The following is a 16,964-nucleotide window of genomic DNA, read 5'->3' as shown; positions in this document are numbered from 1 at the left end:
TCTTTTTTGCTCTCTCTCTCCAACTCCCTCCCTTCTTTACACTCTCTCTAAAAACCAGTGGGGGGGAAATATCCTCAGGTAAGGATTAACAAAAATCAAAAAATATTTTTTTAAAAAAAAGGAAAGCTCTCTTCCCCAAAACAAATGAATGACAAAATCCTAAATTACATCTTGCCCTTTATCATAATCTCCAAAGCTTTTTCCCAACATTTCATACATCCACAGCCTTTAACTTTGTTATTATCCCTACAACTATATACAGTTGGCCAACTTAAGTCCCAAGCATGCCCATATTGGGCATGTCTAATGGTTTCCATCTTTGCCTTAATTACATTACATTTACGAGGCTCATACTTCTCTCAATATCACTGCCTGCATTTTTCCATTTTCCACTTACATTTCATAAAATAATCACAAGATTCAAGAAATATTCAAATGATCACACACACTCTGATATATAAATATGGTGACTCTAATGAAATGAAACTACTTGTAAGATAAGGTCATGATACAGTAATTCAAAACAAATTAATGCACAGAAGTCAAGATTAAAGTATGAAAGGCAGTGTAGCAATGTTATCAACTAATGTCCAGAAAGAAGTGTCAGTCATACAAAAGTAAAGTCAGAGGCACCTAGTATGCTTGGGGCATTGAATCCAGTTCCAGTACATAACTCCCAATCTTGCACATTTCGGGGAATAATTAAACCATTTCCATTCATGAACTTTTTCACACCAGTTTCAGAAGTTATACACTATGAATTACTCCAAGTATTTCCAATTCTATTAGTCTAACAAAGTCAGTTTAATTACATCCATTAACTGCAAACATTTGCAAAGATTTTAAAACAAGATCCACACTCCTTGTGCTCTGCTCAAAACTCACTAAAAAGAACTTGGTCCAGATAACAGTCAGAGAGTCTCAAAACCAACAAGCAGTGTGGAGTCCCACTACAGTCCCACTACTCTTTTATCAGGAGTATATTCACTTGGAAAATGGTCTTTTAAGGTCATTAAAGCTGAATAAATTGTGTTTGGTTAATGAAATCAGAATGGGCACTGTGAGGATCCCCAAGGCCATATTCACAATCTATTGTTTTCCATGTCATCCTACCACTCCCTCACCCCAGTTTCAAATCCCATGTTCTACCAACACCAAAAGCAGGTAGTTATTGCCATGAAAGAGGAATGAAAGGAGAATAAAGAGAATTCAGCATCTCTGGCAGTGTCAGTCCCCTACCGAAGCCCTTTGATGGTGAAGCTTGAACCTCATCTCCTCAGTGGATCACAGGGTCTTCATGCCTGTCACTCTCGCGCCATCCCCCGTCCCCAGCCAAGCTAATCTTCAGTTCCACAGGTCTCCTTTCACCTTCCCAGACCCCAAAACTCCTATTCTCTTGCTCACCTTTGGACCTGGACTGTTCCCTCTGTTATTTGCACCATCAAAATCAAGTTCACCCCCCAGCTAACTCCACTTAGCGTTCCACCTCACCTTAGCTGTCATCTTCTCAAGGAGCCTCCTTTCATCCCTCCTAAGACCTCCATGATAGCCTGGGTGCGCCCCCCAAGAGCTCCCATTACAGTAGCCTTCTGATCTGTCTGGCTACAATCCCCAAGCCTTCCAGAACCACCTGCTCTGTTTATAGTTGCATCCCCTATGCCCAGTGTGAAGCAGGCACATGCACAAACAGTAAATATGTGATATAAAGGCTTAAGTCTTTGTCACTAAAATCCATGATGAAAGCACACCAGCCATTCTTGTTTTCCGGGATAAAACAGCTAACAACATGACACTTAGCTGATTCTTCGCATGAAAAATATTGTTGTAAAAAATATATCATTTTATATCTGGAAAAGGGCCATATGATTTTGAAACATATCAAGAAACAAAGAGGGGGGAGAACAAAGATGGCAGCGTAGGTAGCAGCTGCCGCCTCCCGCAACCACATCAAAATTACAACTAAAATACAGAACCACCAGCGCTCAGAGCCTCCTGAGATCCAGCTGAACAGAAGCCCCACAACCAGGGAACTGAAGAAACACCAAGAGCGGTAGGAGGGGCGGAGATGCGGGCGGATCGGGGCCAAATCGGGGAGACGCGGCCGCGGGCCCACACCCGGTGCCGCGGTTGAAACCTGGGAGGGACATTTCGGTGGGGGAGGTTTCCCAGAGGAGTGACGGGTCCCAGCCCCACAGCAGGCCCCCCGCCCAGGGCTCCAGGGCCAGGAAGAGACGGCCCCACAACTTCAGCCTGTGACACCAGCGGGGACTGTGGCTGAGGGTCGCGGAGGCTGCGGGAGCCCCAGGCTTTCCTCTTAAAGGGCCGCGCACGGACTCACTCGGACGCTCCCTCTGAGCCCAGCGCCAGGCAGCAGCCGGAAAGGACCTGGGACACTGGGGAGGAACTAACCTGCCTGAAATCGGGGCAAGAGCTGGAGGGGTGGCTTCTTCCCGGGCAGAAGAGCTGGCAGAGGCCATGGCTCCTGTGGCGAGTCCTCCCCGCACACAGCCGGCAGGCGGGCGCCATATTTGCCTTTCTGGTACCTGACTCACACCTTTGGCCCCGCCCCGTGATTCCCGGAGGCCCCGCCCTCCCCACCTGCAGCTCATCCAAGCCTTTCCAGTGGCTTTTCTGTGCAAGTGGCCTCTCAAGCCTCATGCTTAGGACTTTCCTAAAATCTCTCAAATAAGCAGCAGCTGCCCCATAGGGTTTGATAAGCGGCCCCAGGCCTGGCACTAGCAGCAGCCTGCATTGGTTCATGGCTTGGCCTCTCCTGGACACCTCCAAGCCCAGCACAAGTAACAGCCAACTACAGTTTGCTGTGTAGCTCATGCTGGGTGGCCCTGGGCAAGGCACTGGCACAGGCTGACTTTGCTCCTCCCGGGAGGCCCCAGAGACAGTGAACCTGGTGGTTAGATTAGACCATGCTGGATTACAACCCTACCACATCCACAAGTGGCACACTCAAGGGGTGCACTTGGTGAACACCAAAGCCCCACTGAAGTAAATCCTGTTCCATAGGGGTGTCTCCAGCACAGCAGCTCTTTGGCTGTAGTTGCAGCTGGTCCTCACAGCTGATTGGCCTGGAGGTCAATTCCTCCCAGTGACACCAACAGCAACCAAGGGTCAACTACAACAGGGCAGTGCACACAGCCCACACTGGGGAGCACCTAGAAGGCCCAGCTCAGGTGACTAGGGAGGTTGAGCCACTGGACCCTACAGGACACCTACTACACAAAGCCACTCTACAAATTCCAAGAGACATAGCAGCTCTACCTAATACACAGAAACAAACACCTGGAAGCAGCCAAAATGTGGAGGCAAAGAAACATGCCACAAAGGAAAGAACAGAAGAAATCTCCAGAAAAGGAACTAAATGAAATAGAACCAAGCAAGCTACTAGATACAGAGTTCAGAATTATGGTTATAAGGATGCTCAAGGATATTAGGAAGACTATTAAGAAAACAAGTGAGGCAATTGATGACATAATAAAGTACCAATCAGAAATGAAGCCTACATGAACTGAAATGAAGAATAATTTACAGGGAATCAACAGTAGAGTAGAGGACCCTGAGAATCAAATCAGCAATCTGGAACATGAGGAAACAAAAAACACCCAACCAGAAGAGCAAAAAGAAAAAAGAATCTAGAAATATGAAGATAGTATAAGGAGCCTCTGGGACAACTTCAAGGCCCAACATTCGTATTATTGGGGTGCCAGAAAGGGAAGAAAGAGAGCAAGAAATTGAAACCTATTTGAAAAAATAATTACAGAAAACTTCACCTACTTGGGGAAAGAAATAGACTTACAAGTTGAGGAAGCACAGAGGGTCCCAAACAAGAGAAACCCAAAGAGGCCCACAGCAAGATACATCATAATTAAAATGCCAGAGGTTAAAGACAAAGAGAATCTTAAAAGCAGCAAGAGAAAAGCAATTAGTTACCTACAAGGGAGCACCCATACGACTGTCAGCTGATTTCTCAACAGAAACCTTGCACCCAGAAGGGAGTGGCAAGAAATATTCAAAGTGATGAAAAACATGGAACTACAACCAAGATTGCTCTACCCAGCAAAGCTATCATTTAGAATTGAAGGTCAGATAAAGAGCTTCACAGATAAGAAAAAGCTAAAGGAGTTCATCACTACCAGGCCAGCACTACAGGAAATGTGGAAGGGTCTTCTTTAAGAAGAAGCTAATGAACAAAAGAATCTGACAAACTAAATAGATCCAGAGACATTGACACATGCAACAGACGATCATATTTCAGAGGAAAGAGGAAAGGGGAGTGGAGGGTAGGAAGAGATTAACCAAAGAAGTTATATGCATATATGCATAACCCATGGACACAGTCAATAACGGGGTGAAGGCCTGGGGAGGGGGTGGGAGCGAAGAGGAGGGGGTCAATTGGCAGGGAAAAATGGGACACCTGTAATACTCTCAACAATAAAGATAAATTTAAAAAAAGAAAAAAGGAAACAAAGGTCCTCCGATTAAGGAGAAAGCTAGTAGCAAAGCCAGAAATGGAACTTAGGTCTCGACTCGCAGGTCAGTGCTCACATCTCTATATCCAAAAGAACCAGTGCTGAAGCTATTCTAAGCAACTATTTATGTTGCTGAATTCCAGGTGGCCCCTGCCAATGTATTCGAAGCCTGTGTATGAAAAACAGTTATTTCTCAGACTAAACAAAAAAGGGAAAAATTTCCCTTGTGTATCCTGGTGAAGTGCTCCATGCTCACGGCCTGATGAACAGCAGTCACTGAAACTCAGTGGCCTTTGTATCCACCCCGCATCACACAGGACCTATTTTCAACAAGCTCCAAATAGTGCCAAGCTATCACCCCATTCCCTACCCTTCCTCTCACTTCTCCCCATGGAGACATTTCAGGAATCAGATGGCTAATGACTCAAAATGTGAGACAAAGAAGGGGTAGGAGGAAATTTTACCTTAAAGAAAAAACACATCACCAGAAGGAAAGAAAACACATCAAGAGCCCTCTCTTGAAAGCCCAAGGTGAGAGTCAGAAACTCGGCTACCCTAGGACCCTGACCTCTAAACCACAGTCTTGCTCCCACCAAGTGATGACATTAGCTTGAAGCTGGCTAGCAGGAAGGCAGTATGACTAATCTGCCTTAAACGAGGCACAAGAAAGCCATTTTGTGTCACCAAGAAGATAACCAAGGATCATGGTACCAGCCCAACTTCATATCTTTCAAAGCCTCTCAAGCTTCTACCTTCAGAGCAGAGTTCTCCACCCCCAGGAGCAGCTCCCAGACCCCAAACCCACCTTCACCCACAGAGGATGAACTTCCTACCCCAACCACACCCACCTTGTTTTAGAGAAATCCACTACCTAAGAACTAGTAACTACAGTGCACAACTAAATTCAATTTCTCATATAAATCCCCGCCCTTGCTTGCTATAATTAGCCATACTGTTCTAGTGGCAAGTCTCTCACAGTTTGCATAAGGATCTGAGAGTATTCTGAAAGAGCAGTCGCATTACTCAATTCCCATTCAAGTTCTTGTTTTCTAAGCCACTAGGAAGTTGCCTTGAATTAATAGTTCGCCTTTAATACACTTACGGGGAATGCACTGTGTTGCCAGCAACTCATTCATACTCTGAAATCACAGAATGACAACTACCTTTAGAGGTGGAAAGCTGTAAGGCAGGAAAAGAGAAGGAAAACTATCAGACACTCCCACATATACCACACACTTACAAGAGAATTAAGTGAGCAAAATGTAAAATCTGAAGAACAAACCATGACAAAGTCAAGTTTCTGTTATAAGGTATCTATGAACACTGCCGCTGGCCTTCCCCCTGCATGTGTATCCCACATTTGCCCTCTCACCCAACCCACAGTCCTCGTCGCTGGAACAACAATCTCACTATTGACTTCCAGGAAAAGGTAATCACTTAGTTAATTCCTGGAAGCGCTGGCTGCCTTTCCTTCTCATTCTCTCTTTTTTTTTTTTAATTTTGTTAAGTGCCTGATATGTGCCAGCAACTAGAGATTTCCTGGAACTTCAAAGCAACAAATCAAGAAGATGCAAGTGGGGCCCTAGCTGATTTGGCTTATTGGTTAGAGCGTCAACCAGCAGAGTGAAGGGTCTCGGGTTCAATTCAATTCCGGCCAAGGGCACATACCTGGGTCACAGGCTCGATCCCACAGGGACACGTGGGAGGCAACCAATCGGTGTGTCTCTCTCCAATTGATGTTTCTCTCTCTCCCCCCCAACCACCCCCTGCCTTCCACTTTCTCTGAAAAGCAATGGAAAAAATGTCCTCAGGTGAGGATTAAAAAAAAAAAAAAAACAGAAGATGCAAGTGGAGAAGGAATGCCCAAAAGGTTAAAAGCAGAACTTGAGGCACAGCCCTGGAAAACAGGGCCACCCAAGTGCTAGGAAATGCAGTTAGGACAGAATTTGAACTGGCCAAGAGAGGCTGACCAATTATATCGGCAACTAAGTCAGTGAGGTAATGGCCTTGAGTAGTCAAGCACACAGAGAAGTAGGCCCTAGTTGTGAAAGAGAGACAGTGGCTTTGTCATCGACACTGGTAGGGCTCAGCTGTTGCTTCTGTTGTAATCATAGGGCCATACACTGTTTCTACTATGTCCAGTGATAATTTAGCAGAGTTGAAGTCAGTCAGGACTCAAATTCTGGCTCTGCTATGGCATTAAGTTTCAGCACATTCTTCTGTTCAGTCATTCAACAAATATTTATTGAGCATCTATTATGTGTCAAACACTCTTCTGGACACTGGGGATTCAGCAAAAGGCAAAAGCTCTTGCCTTCATAGAGCTTATCAAATTCTTTGAGCTTTAGTTTCCTTATCTATAAACTGTGGATAATACACCTACCTTTATAGACAGTATGAAATAAGGGACATAAAGCACCTAGCACATAGTAAATGCTCAATAAATGGTGTCCTTCATAGAACAGAGCAAACCTATCCATGACCCCCAACTAGAGTGTAAGCTACAAGTAAGGAACTATCTATAATTCACTTCTATACCCCCAGTGCCTATAGTAGATGCTCAATAAATATTTCACAAATCGATAAATAAGTATTCAATCAATAGTAGCCATTATTATGGTAACTGATCATCATTATTCCTCCCCAAGCCACTGAGGTTCTATTACCTAAAAAGGCAACAGGGCATTACAGACTTTTTTTTTCAATTTTTATTTTTAATATATCTTTATTGATTTCAGAGAGAGGAAGGGAGAGGGAGAGGAAGAGATAAAAACATCAATGAGAGAGTCATTGATTGGCTGCCTCCTGCACGCCCCCAACTGGGGATGGAGCCCACAATCCAGACATGTGCCCTGAACTGGAATGGAACCGTGATCTCCTGGATCCTAGGTTGATGCTCAACCACTGAGCCATGCCCAGCCGGGCCAGACTTTTTTTTTTAAAGAAAAGCAAGATGTGCCTTGGCTGGGTAGCTCAGTTACAGCATCATCCCCAAATGCCAAGGTTGTGGGTTCGATCCCCAGTCAAGGGACATACAAGAAGCAACCAATAAATGCATAAATAAGTGGAATAACAGATTGATGTTTCTATCTCTCTCTCCCCCTCCCTCCCTTCCTCACTCTCTCTAAAAGCAATAAATAAATAAAAAGCAAGACACACTACACAATATATCTTCAGACTTTTTAAACATGAAAGCAAATGTTATTGAGCATAAGTATTCCAATTCAGAGACTCTATCAGTACAAAAATCTGCATGGATAGCTATTGTAGATGCCTGCCTACTTCTTTCCTAAGCACAAAGTAAGGACCATTTGGCTTGGCTTCAGGTTGATCCCAAAGACACTTAAAAAGTAAGTTAAATACAGTTTAGCAGATATGCCAAAAGATGATCTATCAGTAAGGATAAGCTAAAGAAAAGTGCTGCATAAACAATCATAAAATTTCAACGGCTTCAAACAACAGAAGTTTATTTCTCAGTCACATTACATGTCCAATGCCAGCTGACTGAAAGCTTTGCTCACTTAGTGATTCAAGGACCCAGGCAGATGGAGGCTCCATTTTCAACAAGGGCTTCCATGATCATCACAGCAGTAGAAGAGAGTGCTGGATGATCTCACTCTGAAAATTGAGTGTCCTGGCATAGAAGTGGCACAAGTCACGTCCAACATATGCCTGGAAAGAGAGGAAAAGTGGCTATGGGGAACATTAACAGTCCTACCACCGATACTAAGACACAACAATCTGTGGAATAACAAGGGGATTTGTTGCAGAGAATGCTCAAATAAAACATCTGGACAGCTCTAAGGTTCACATAATCCCGGACCTGGGAGGGTGTGTTGGGATCATTTTAGAGCAGTGGCCTCAACATAAAGACATCTCAGACAACATCAATCTGGACCTTGAGTTTTGAGAGCAACTCTCTTTTTTCTATAAATACACTGAGGGTCCAGATAAGCTTTCATTCAGGGAACAAAAAAAGCTTCTACAGCTGAAAAACATTTGAAAACCACGAATATAAACCAAATCCTTTATTTTACAGATTAAAAAAGTAGAGAAGGGAAAAAAGGGAAACCCAGGAAGTTCAAGTGACCCCACCTTACCCCCAAGAAAGCTCCAGAATGCTTACCAGATGTAGAAGTAAGTCCACGGACAGAATTTGTTGTACCGTTGCACCACCCTCTGGCCTTACCCTTTATCTCAGCTACTTTGAACTGGCACAACAGAGCCAGACCTAGACCAAAATCATGTCATAGAGGTTCATCAGGGGTTCAATATATGGAAAGGGTGATAAGTACAAATCCCCATCCTACTGCACTAAATAATGATTCACATGCCATTAGCAGTTTCTACAGTACTCATTCCCTACTTCCTGGCAAATGTGAAGCCATTAGTAGAAGTTAGTACTAACTTTCAGGAGACTTTCATTTTGTTCTCAGATCACAGGTTAACAGCCAACTATGATACGTGTTCACTCAATTCCATTTCCTTACGTTCCCAGCCTTGCTTTGTACCCAGCTTTTCCTCCACCCTTCTCCACACGAAAGCACTGGGTGCCACATACTTAAGCTTCAACAGTCTCCCAATCTCGGGTCTCTGTCATTTTCAAATCATCTTGTACTTGCTAGCCCATGAAATAAAACATAAACTTTTCAACCTGGAATTCAGTTGTATCCTCAGTTTTCCCCCAGCCTACATTTGCAACATTAGCTCTGCTGTGGTACTTATCCTGTCCCACCAAAGACAGGACGATGGGCCTGAAAGTCAAAATGATATATCAATGCCCAGCTGGAGTGGCTCAATTGGTTGAGTGTCATCCTGTGCACCAAAAGGCTGTGGCTCGATCCCCGGTCAGGGCACATACGGAAGGCATCCAATTGATGTTCCTCTCTTACATCAATGTTTCTCTCTTTCTATCTAAGCATGTCCTAGAATGAAGATTAAAAATACATAGCAATGAATCCTAGATCTTGTGTAAGTTCCTTAATCTGAGTTTTTATGTTCTCACCTGTAAAATCGGTATAAGGGCATCTACTTTGATAGGCTCTTGAGAAGGTGTGCATCAGTGAGGATTATGTTTGACTACAAGTAACAAAGAATAGTTTACAAGTAAGGAATTTATTTGTTTTAGGCAATAAGTACAGGGGAAGGCAGTCTAGGCTGGTACTATGGCTCAACAATGTCATCAAGACCAAGATCCTTCCAGGTTCCAGCTTTCTTTTTTAATACATGGTTTCATCTTTGTTGTTATTGTTGGCTGCTGTCCCTCCAGGCATGGCACCTATGCTCCCAGCAGCAAGAAGCAGAAAGGGGCCAAAAGCTGTTGGTGTTCACCAGGCAAGTGTGTCCTCACTAAGCTCCCATTCAATAGCATCCACTTACATTACTGTAAGACCTGAGCCTCATGGCCACTCTAGGCTATAAGGGAGTCTAGAAAAGTGAGATGGATATATTCCCATCTCAAACAAAACTGGGGTTCTTTTAGCTAGAAAGAACAGAATAAATGTTGACTAGCCAATCAGCAATGTCTACCTCAATATTAAATTAGACATTTTATGTAAAGTGTTAAGCACAGTAACCTTGCACATAGTTAACTGTTCAATAAAAATTAAACTATAATTACTGCTACTATTATAATTATTATTGTTGTTATTATCATTCACCCATCTTACCCTCTGGCCAAATGGAATAACTTATTATATCCAGATGTGTTCCTTACATGCCTATTATATCTGCTGCTCTATCTATATATCCAACACTATCCCTGCTTCAAGGTCCAGGAGAATGCCATTTCATCCAAGAAGTCTTTCCTGACCCCTACTCCTAATAAGAGGTCCTGTGGTGACAGGACCCACATCAGACAAAAACTCCTATGTTCACCACTCCATTGAGCATAATCCCTTGGAACACAGTAGGTTCTAATAAATAGTGCCTTGATAATTTAAGTAATTCATATACATACTCATACCTGCTTTTACAGTCAGTCCTCTAGAATCAAGCATGGTATAGTGCTGAAATGCAAAAGTTAAACACTAGGTTCATAAAGCTAGGGGTGGGACTGAGGGGATAAAGACTGCATTCCCCAAGAATGAGAAGAAAAAAATTATCAAATTCTCTAATAACACCATATCTTTTGCACACTGTGGGAGTTCAGATTATAGTTCATCAAATATTCCCTCTCTACTATGGGCAGAAACTACTTTTACTCATCCATATTGGGGCTTCCCCATGTGACTTGCTATGTCCAAGAAGGTTGTTAATGGAAATGACATTTGCATGTGCAATTTGGCTTGCCTCTTGAATTCAGTGATCTGCCATGAGAAGACCATGCCCCAAGTGGCTGCTACCCCTTCAGCCTGGGCCCCAGAACACATGTGGAGCAGACTGGAACCCAGCCTGCAGCCTACAGCAGAGCCACCCCAAGGAGTCCAGCCTCAATCAGCCAAGTCACATTCAACTGAAGGACTTACAAGTGTCGGAATAAATGTACCTGTTGCTGTAAGTCAGGGGATTTTGTTGTCCCCAAACATTGACTAACATATCCTTTACCATTTGATGTACTTTAGTACTTGGTACATATTCATTCATTTCGTTCTTTTTCTTCACATAAGGAAGAAGAGGCTGAAGGATCTCTGCCTTTGGTATACCCAATGATTTCTATCTTTGGATCAAATGTTTTAAATTTATGAGAACTACATTATCATTTAAGAGGGTGCTTTTTTGCTTTCCATTTGTTCTACTAGCTTTCGGAGGGAAAGGAAAATTACAATAAAGTACTGAGGAATAAAATAAACATTGCTAAAACTAAACTGTTGGCTGGCAAGTAGGTCTCTCGTATGGAAAGCCACAATGTTAACTTCTTAGCTGACAAAAGGGGTTAAAGGATGCCCTAGTAAAACAAACAAAAGAAAATATAGTTTGTACAAAATCATCATCACCAAAGTCAAAGACTATTGAGGTAAATCTGTGGACTCCAACACCATTCATCTAAGCATGTTTTTCAGGATACCTGTTTTGGCAAATCATAACCACTGAATTTCACCAGCAGGAAGACACTAATAAGGCTTAAGTCTTGTGACTTTTCCAACATAGTAAAACAAGATGACCATATAATTTTAATAGAATAATTGTAAATACAATTTTATTTAATTACTAATAAAAAACAGTCTCTTTGTAAGTGAAAGAGAAAATAAAATTCCAATCCCTTAGGAGAAAGAGAAAAAAGAGCCAGTTGAATGATGTTAAGAGCAAGTATTCGGCCAAGACCTATTAAAAATTCCAATTGGCCCAGCGTGGCTCAGCAGTTGAGCACTGACATATGATCGTGCTTTGAGTCCCGGTCAGGGCACATGATGGGGTTGCAGGCTCCATCCCTAATATGGAGTATGCAGGAGGCAGCCGATCAATGACTGTCTCATTATTGATGATTCTATCTCTCTCTCTCTCCCTCTCCCTTCCTCTCTCTGAAATCAATAAAGACATATTTAAAAATAAAATGAAATGAAATAAAAATTCCAATTGGAAATTTAAGGTATCAAGAAAAATGGAAAAGTATAGATTTTGTTTTGTTTTATCTTCTTTTAGGTCATCATTAACTTGGGAACCAAATTTCCATTGGGCCAAAGCTGACCTACTAGAAATATACAAATCACAAAGTTATTAAATTTTCCTATTAGTGGAAGCAACAGCCTTCAAAGTGGCATGGCAAAGAGGACAGTACAAAGACTATCAACATCGGAGTGGACCCTTAACAGAATAGGCTGTATGTATGCTGAGAGAGTTCACACTTCAGACTGGACATATGCAGATCACACAGCCAAAATTCGAATTCAAGGCCATGGCCAAGGTCACAGGCTTTAGGTCAGAGAAACCTGGGCTCAAGTTCTCACTCTCACACTAATCTGTAGCAAGATACTTAATTCCTTTAGTTTCTTCTATCTATAATTTGGGGATAATAATAGTACCTACCTCATAGAGGCTCTGCCAGATTTTTAAAAGATAATGCATGTAAAGTACTCAACAAAGTGCTAACACATGCAATAACAATAGTAACGATAATAGTAATAGTAATAACATTACCTTGACAAACCTGGCTCCTACATGAAGACTGTCCTAATCAGTGTACTCTAGCTCATAATCTACTCACGAAATGCTGAATGCACAGTTTTGTATTCACATCCAAGTACAGCTTCTATGAAGTGACAGCTCTGGATCAACCAGTAATTTTACTACTGAATTCAGGAAGAAGAATGTTGCAAAATAAGCTTTTCACTAATAGAAAATTGAGAAGGATCTGGTCCTCCCGCCCACAATCCATCCACGCATGAAAAGTCTTACTGGTGAAAGCCATGTTTCCATCATTACCCACACACCACCCCTCCAAGCTGTGCAAGGCTTTTATGAAAGCACAGGAGCACACTGACAAGATGGCTCACCTTAGAAGCAAACTCACCTCAAGGCAAACTCTTCTACCCTCCAGAAAGGATCTGGCTTGACCCCACTGCCACCTCCAAACTGACATTCAAACTGGAACTGAAGAAGGCAGCCCTCACTTCCAGAAGTTGAGTTACACTGTCAAAAACTAAAAGAACCCCTTCTGTTCGTGGTAATCCTAATAAAGCATGCTCATCTGCTTCAAAAATATCTTATAAATGCATCCAACAGAGCCAAGAGCCAAACGCTGTATACTGAGAAACAATGTGACTTTACAAGGACAAGAGAGACCATAGGAGACAAAGTGCCACACCCTTTTCCAGAGAGATCAAACGGTAAACGGTGCCTCGTATAAAGGAGCCCACAATTCTGCATGGGTGGAAAATTCTAACCCCCATAACCCTTCCCCCGCCCCCGTTTCATTCTTTACACAGATCCATTTTATTTCCATTTTTAAATCAATGGCCTGAGCATCCCCAACTACTACAACTAATAAAGGGAGGGGGGAAAGAGACAAACACAAGTCAGACATACTTGCTCCTAAGCCCATTTTGGAAGAGTTTTCTTCCCTGTCGTCTGCCTCTCGCAGCTGGAGCCTCATACCTGGTGGACACCAATGGTTAAGGAAAACCACTGATTTTAAAAAGCCAACCAGGAAACTAACCATGACAAGTGGGAACTGCCCTCCTCTCCCGAGCATTGATTGGCTCTTGGGGTTCCACCGGTCCCTGTTCGGCCCACATAAATGGCAGGTGTGGCTGTCAATCACTCGGGGAACTGACAATTCACCGCTCCGGGAGTAAATTGCCTTTCATCCAGCGAAGGCAGGTAGCCGCCTAAAATCGATCCTCACACCGAGCGGACCCTCCCCCTCCGGCAAGGAGAACACAGACCCTCAAGTACAAAATAAATAAGGCAGGGCCATCAGAGAGTTTACGAGCGCCGGTGTATTATCCCGCACCAGAGCAGCCCTTAATCTTCACTGTCCTAAGATGATCTTTCAATGGCTTGGACAGTAATTTTTTTAAAAAAAAAAGGGTGGGGAAAAAAGGGGGACACAACCCTCTAAGTACCCCTTTTCTTGTATAATTCGAAGAAGGTGAGGGGGAGGGAAGGAATGTCGTCCTGCTTAATTTCACATCGTGTCCGTTTTCATACACCACCACCCCCTACCCTTCCCCAATTAATCCAGCTTATGTTCCCTGACACGGATTTTTTTTCTTTCTTTCTTTTGAACACGCTCCCCTCGGAGTCCATCGAGGCAGCCTGGGACCCCACCCCCCTGGGCTGGGGCTCCACCTTTCTCCACTTTGTTCTGCTGGAGGTTTCCCGAGACCCTCGTCCCCGCCAACACCCCACCCCTCGAAGCAAGAGGGGGAAAGGCAGGCGAAAGAGTGGGAGCTGGGGGGAAGGAAGGCGACGGCAGTGAGGGCGGCTGCCGGAGGGACTGCGGGAGGCGGCCGGGCCGCCGGGACGAGCGAGCGGCGCCCGCGCGCCCGAGGAAGCCGTGCACTTGTTCCAGTCAATCCGGGGGCTTCTACATGACGGCAAATCCGCCTTTAGGCCGCCCCATCCTTTCCCCCGCCCCAGAAAGCCCCGGGGGAGGAGGATGGTTCGCCCCTCGGCTCCCCCCGATAACGCATTGCAGCTCCCCACGAGTGAGGGGCACCCAGCACGGGAGATGCCGGGTGCCCAGCACCGGCGCCCCGAGGGAGCCGGGCGCCCCGCGGCCCCGGCCCGCGCGCCGACGTCTCACCTTTCCGATGCTCGCCCCGGAGCTGTCCCACATGGATTTTTACAACCTCACGTCGCCTCGGCCCCGGGCGGCCGGGAGGAGCCGGAGCCGGAGCCGGAGTCGGAGCCGGAGCCGGAGCCGGAGCCGGCGCCGGAGCGCGAGCGATCGGGAGCGGGAGGAGGAGGAGGAGAGGGAGGAGGAGCCGGGCGGGCCGGGAGGGAGGGAGGGAGGGGAGGAGGGAGGGCGCCGCGCCGGGGGCCGCGGCCCGCGCGGGGCCGGGCGGGGCTGACGGCCGAGGGGCGGACCCTCCGCAGTCCCGAGACGCGCGCTGGCGCGACTCCGCCCGGGCCGCGCTCCGCCGGCCGCCCGCCCGCCGCTCGGCCGCTCGCTCGCTGCCCGACTCGCATTCCCAGCATTCCCGGGAGCCGCTGGGGGGCGGGCCGGCGCGCGGGCGCCTCCGCGGGGGGCGGCGGGGGCGCAGGGGGCGCCGCGCCGGGCGTGGTGCGCGCCGCGGGGTCTTCGCGGAGCCTCGCCCTGGAGGCCGGCGTCTGGAAGCGCCCGGTCCGGGTCTCCCGTGCGCGACGCCCCTCCGCGGGCACCCCACTCCGGAGCTGCCGTGCGCTCGCGGACTAGCTAGCGGGCTTTGGCGACTGGGGCACGGATGGCACTTGGTGGAGGGAATGCAACTTATCTTTCAGCTTAAGCTTTCGAGTCGGGGTTCGAGGCTTCCATACCCTGGCACCCTCCCCTGGGCTTAATCTCCTTTAGGACGGTGCAGGGATTTTATCGGACCGGACTCGCTTGGTCCCCCAAGGAGAGGAGAGAATGGAAGATGAGGGAAGGGAGCAAGAAAGAAAAAATCCCACCCGCGTTGCCATCGTTCATTGACTGCCTCCTCTCTGCCCTGCAGTGTGTGTTCTCCCGTTTAAGGTAGAAAGGTGGTATCTGAGTTCATTCACACACACACACAGCCTCAAGGTGAAGCGCAGGAGCCGCTGGACACGTTTTTCATTGGAAAAAGCTTCCACCCCACTGGTTTTGTATCAGGGGATTGGGAACGTCGTATCTCCAGATTTGGTCTCTCCCCGAGAGTCCCTTTGCAGGACTAGGGCAGTCATTTCCTTCCATTCCTGATGAGCCTGCTTCCAGCAATTTCAGTGGCCAGATAGAAATATCTCCTGCTGGGAACTCAAGACAAATGAAGCAAATTGAGCCCTGGGGCGTCTGGGCGAGCAGAGGTATGGAATCGGCGCGGTGACTAGGGTTGGCTCCTCTTTTCTCCCCCATGGAATTCAAATATTAAATGAAGGAAGTGGGTGCTGGAAGAGGAGGATGCCTTCCTGTGCCAGCCCAAATACCCTGTTCCTTAAGCCTGCCTTTTACGTTCCTGGTATTTAAGGTTTTTCACTGATTCGTGGTCCCAGACGTCTCTGCCCTCACCCTCTTCTTTCTCTCCGTCACCAAGAAATTGGCACTCATTCTGTTGGCCTGAATGCTCCCTGGGCAAAACCAAGCTACACTTGTTGTGTTTAGTTTCCCATATACATCCTTGACAGCCTTGGCTGAAAAGCCTTCTTATATATTAAAGCCTAGTGGAGGGTCCTTTGAGCAGTCCTGAAATCTCAGATCTTTTGAAATGTGACCAGTGTTTATTGAGTACCTCTTCTGTGCAGCACTTACATTTCTCAACGATGCTCACAAAAACTCTATAAGATGCTTACTATCTTTCAGAAAAGCCAGGTAACATACCCAGCAGAAAATGTATATAAACCTATGCCTAAGGTCCACTATTTTTAGCCGCCCATTCTCTTAACCTTTTTGATCTGTGGATTCTAAACAGGAATCCTTGTACTTCATGGTAATAATTTCTTGTTTATATGCCTATATACATTTTCCTTCAGAGAGAAGATCTATGGTTCTCAACAGATTTCTTTCACATTGGGTTCTTGAAAAAGTTAAGAATAATCGCTTTAAACAAAAAGAAACTTTATGTAGAACAAGGGTTAGAAAATTTAGTGCTGTTAAGTCATCTTTACCCTCTCTAGGACTTAGTTTTCTCATCTGAAAAATTAAAAAGCTGAACTAAAGGATCTTAAGATCTCTTCCAGAGCCAACATTCTCTAACTTTAAGTATGTGTGTGTGTGTGTGTGTACATATGCACAGAGCTCAAAATGCTTACAGGTAGCTACTGCAGGATCTCACCCCTGAGGACAGAAAATCGTAAAACATGTCATGTTTTATAAAACCTGTTTACTTTGTTTTTCACATCTTTCTCCATCATGGCAATCCCTTCTCCAGCAAGTCAGAGGAAGCA

At 45.5% G+C, this 16,964-nt stretch overlaps 1 protein-coding gene across 1 annotated transcript in view; it reads right to left on the bottom strand.

The window, feature by feature from the left end:
• ERC2 (ELKS/RAB6-interacting/CAST family member 2) overlaps positions 1–14,743 on the bottom strand; it is an 809,820-nt gene extending 795,077 nt beyond the window's left edge. The window contains exon 1 of the mRNA XM_081160189.1: positions 14,671–14,743. The gene's annotated coding sequence lies outside the window, so the exon portion shown is untranslated. The remainder of the gene's footprint in view (positions 1–14,670) is intronic.
• Between the last annotated feature and the right edge of the window lie 2,221 nt (positions 14,744–16,964).

This window comes from Miniopterus schreibersii (assembly GCF_964146895.1).
Source record: "Miniopterus schreibersii genome assembly, chromosome: 15".
Classification (NCBI taxonomy): Eukaryota; Metazoa; Chordata; class Mammalia; order Chiroptera; family Miniopteridae; genus Miniopterus; species Miniopterus schreibersii.
This window is presented reverse-complemented; position numbering and strand designations above follow the sequence as displayed.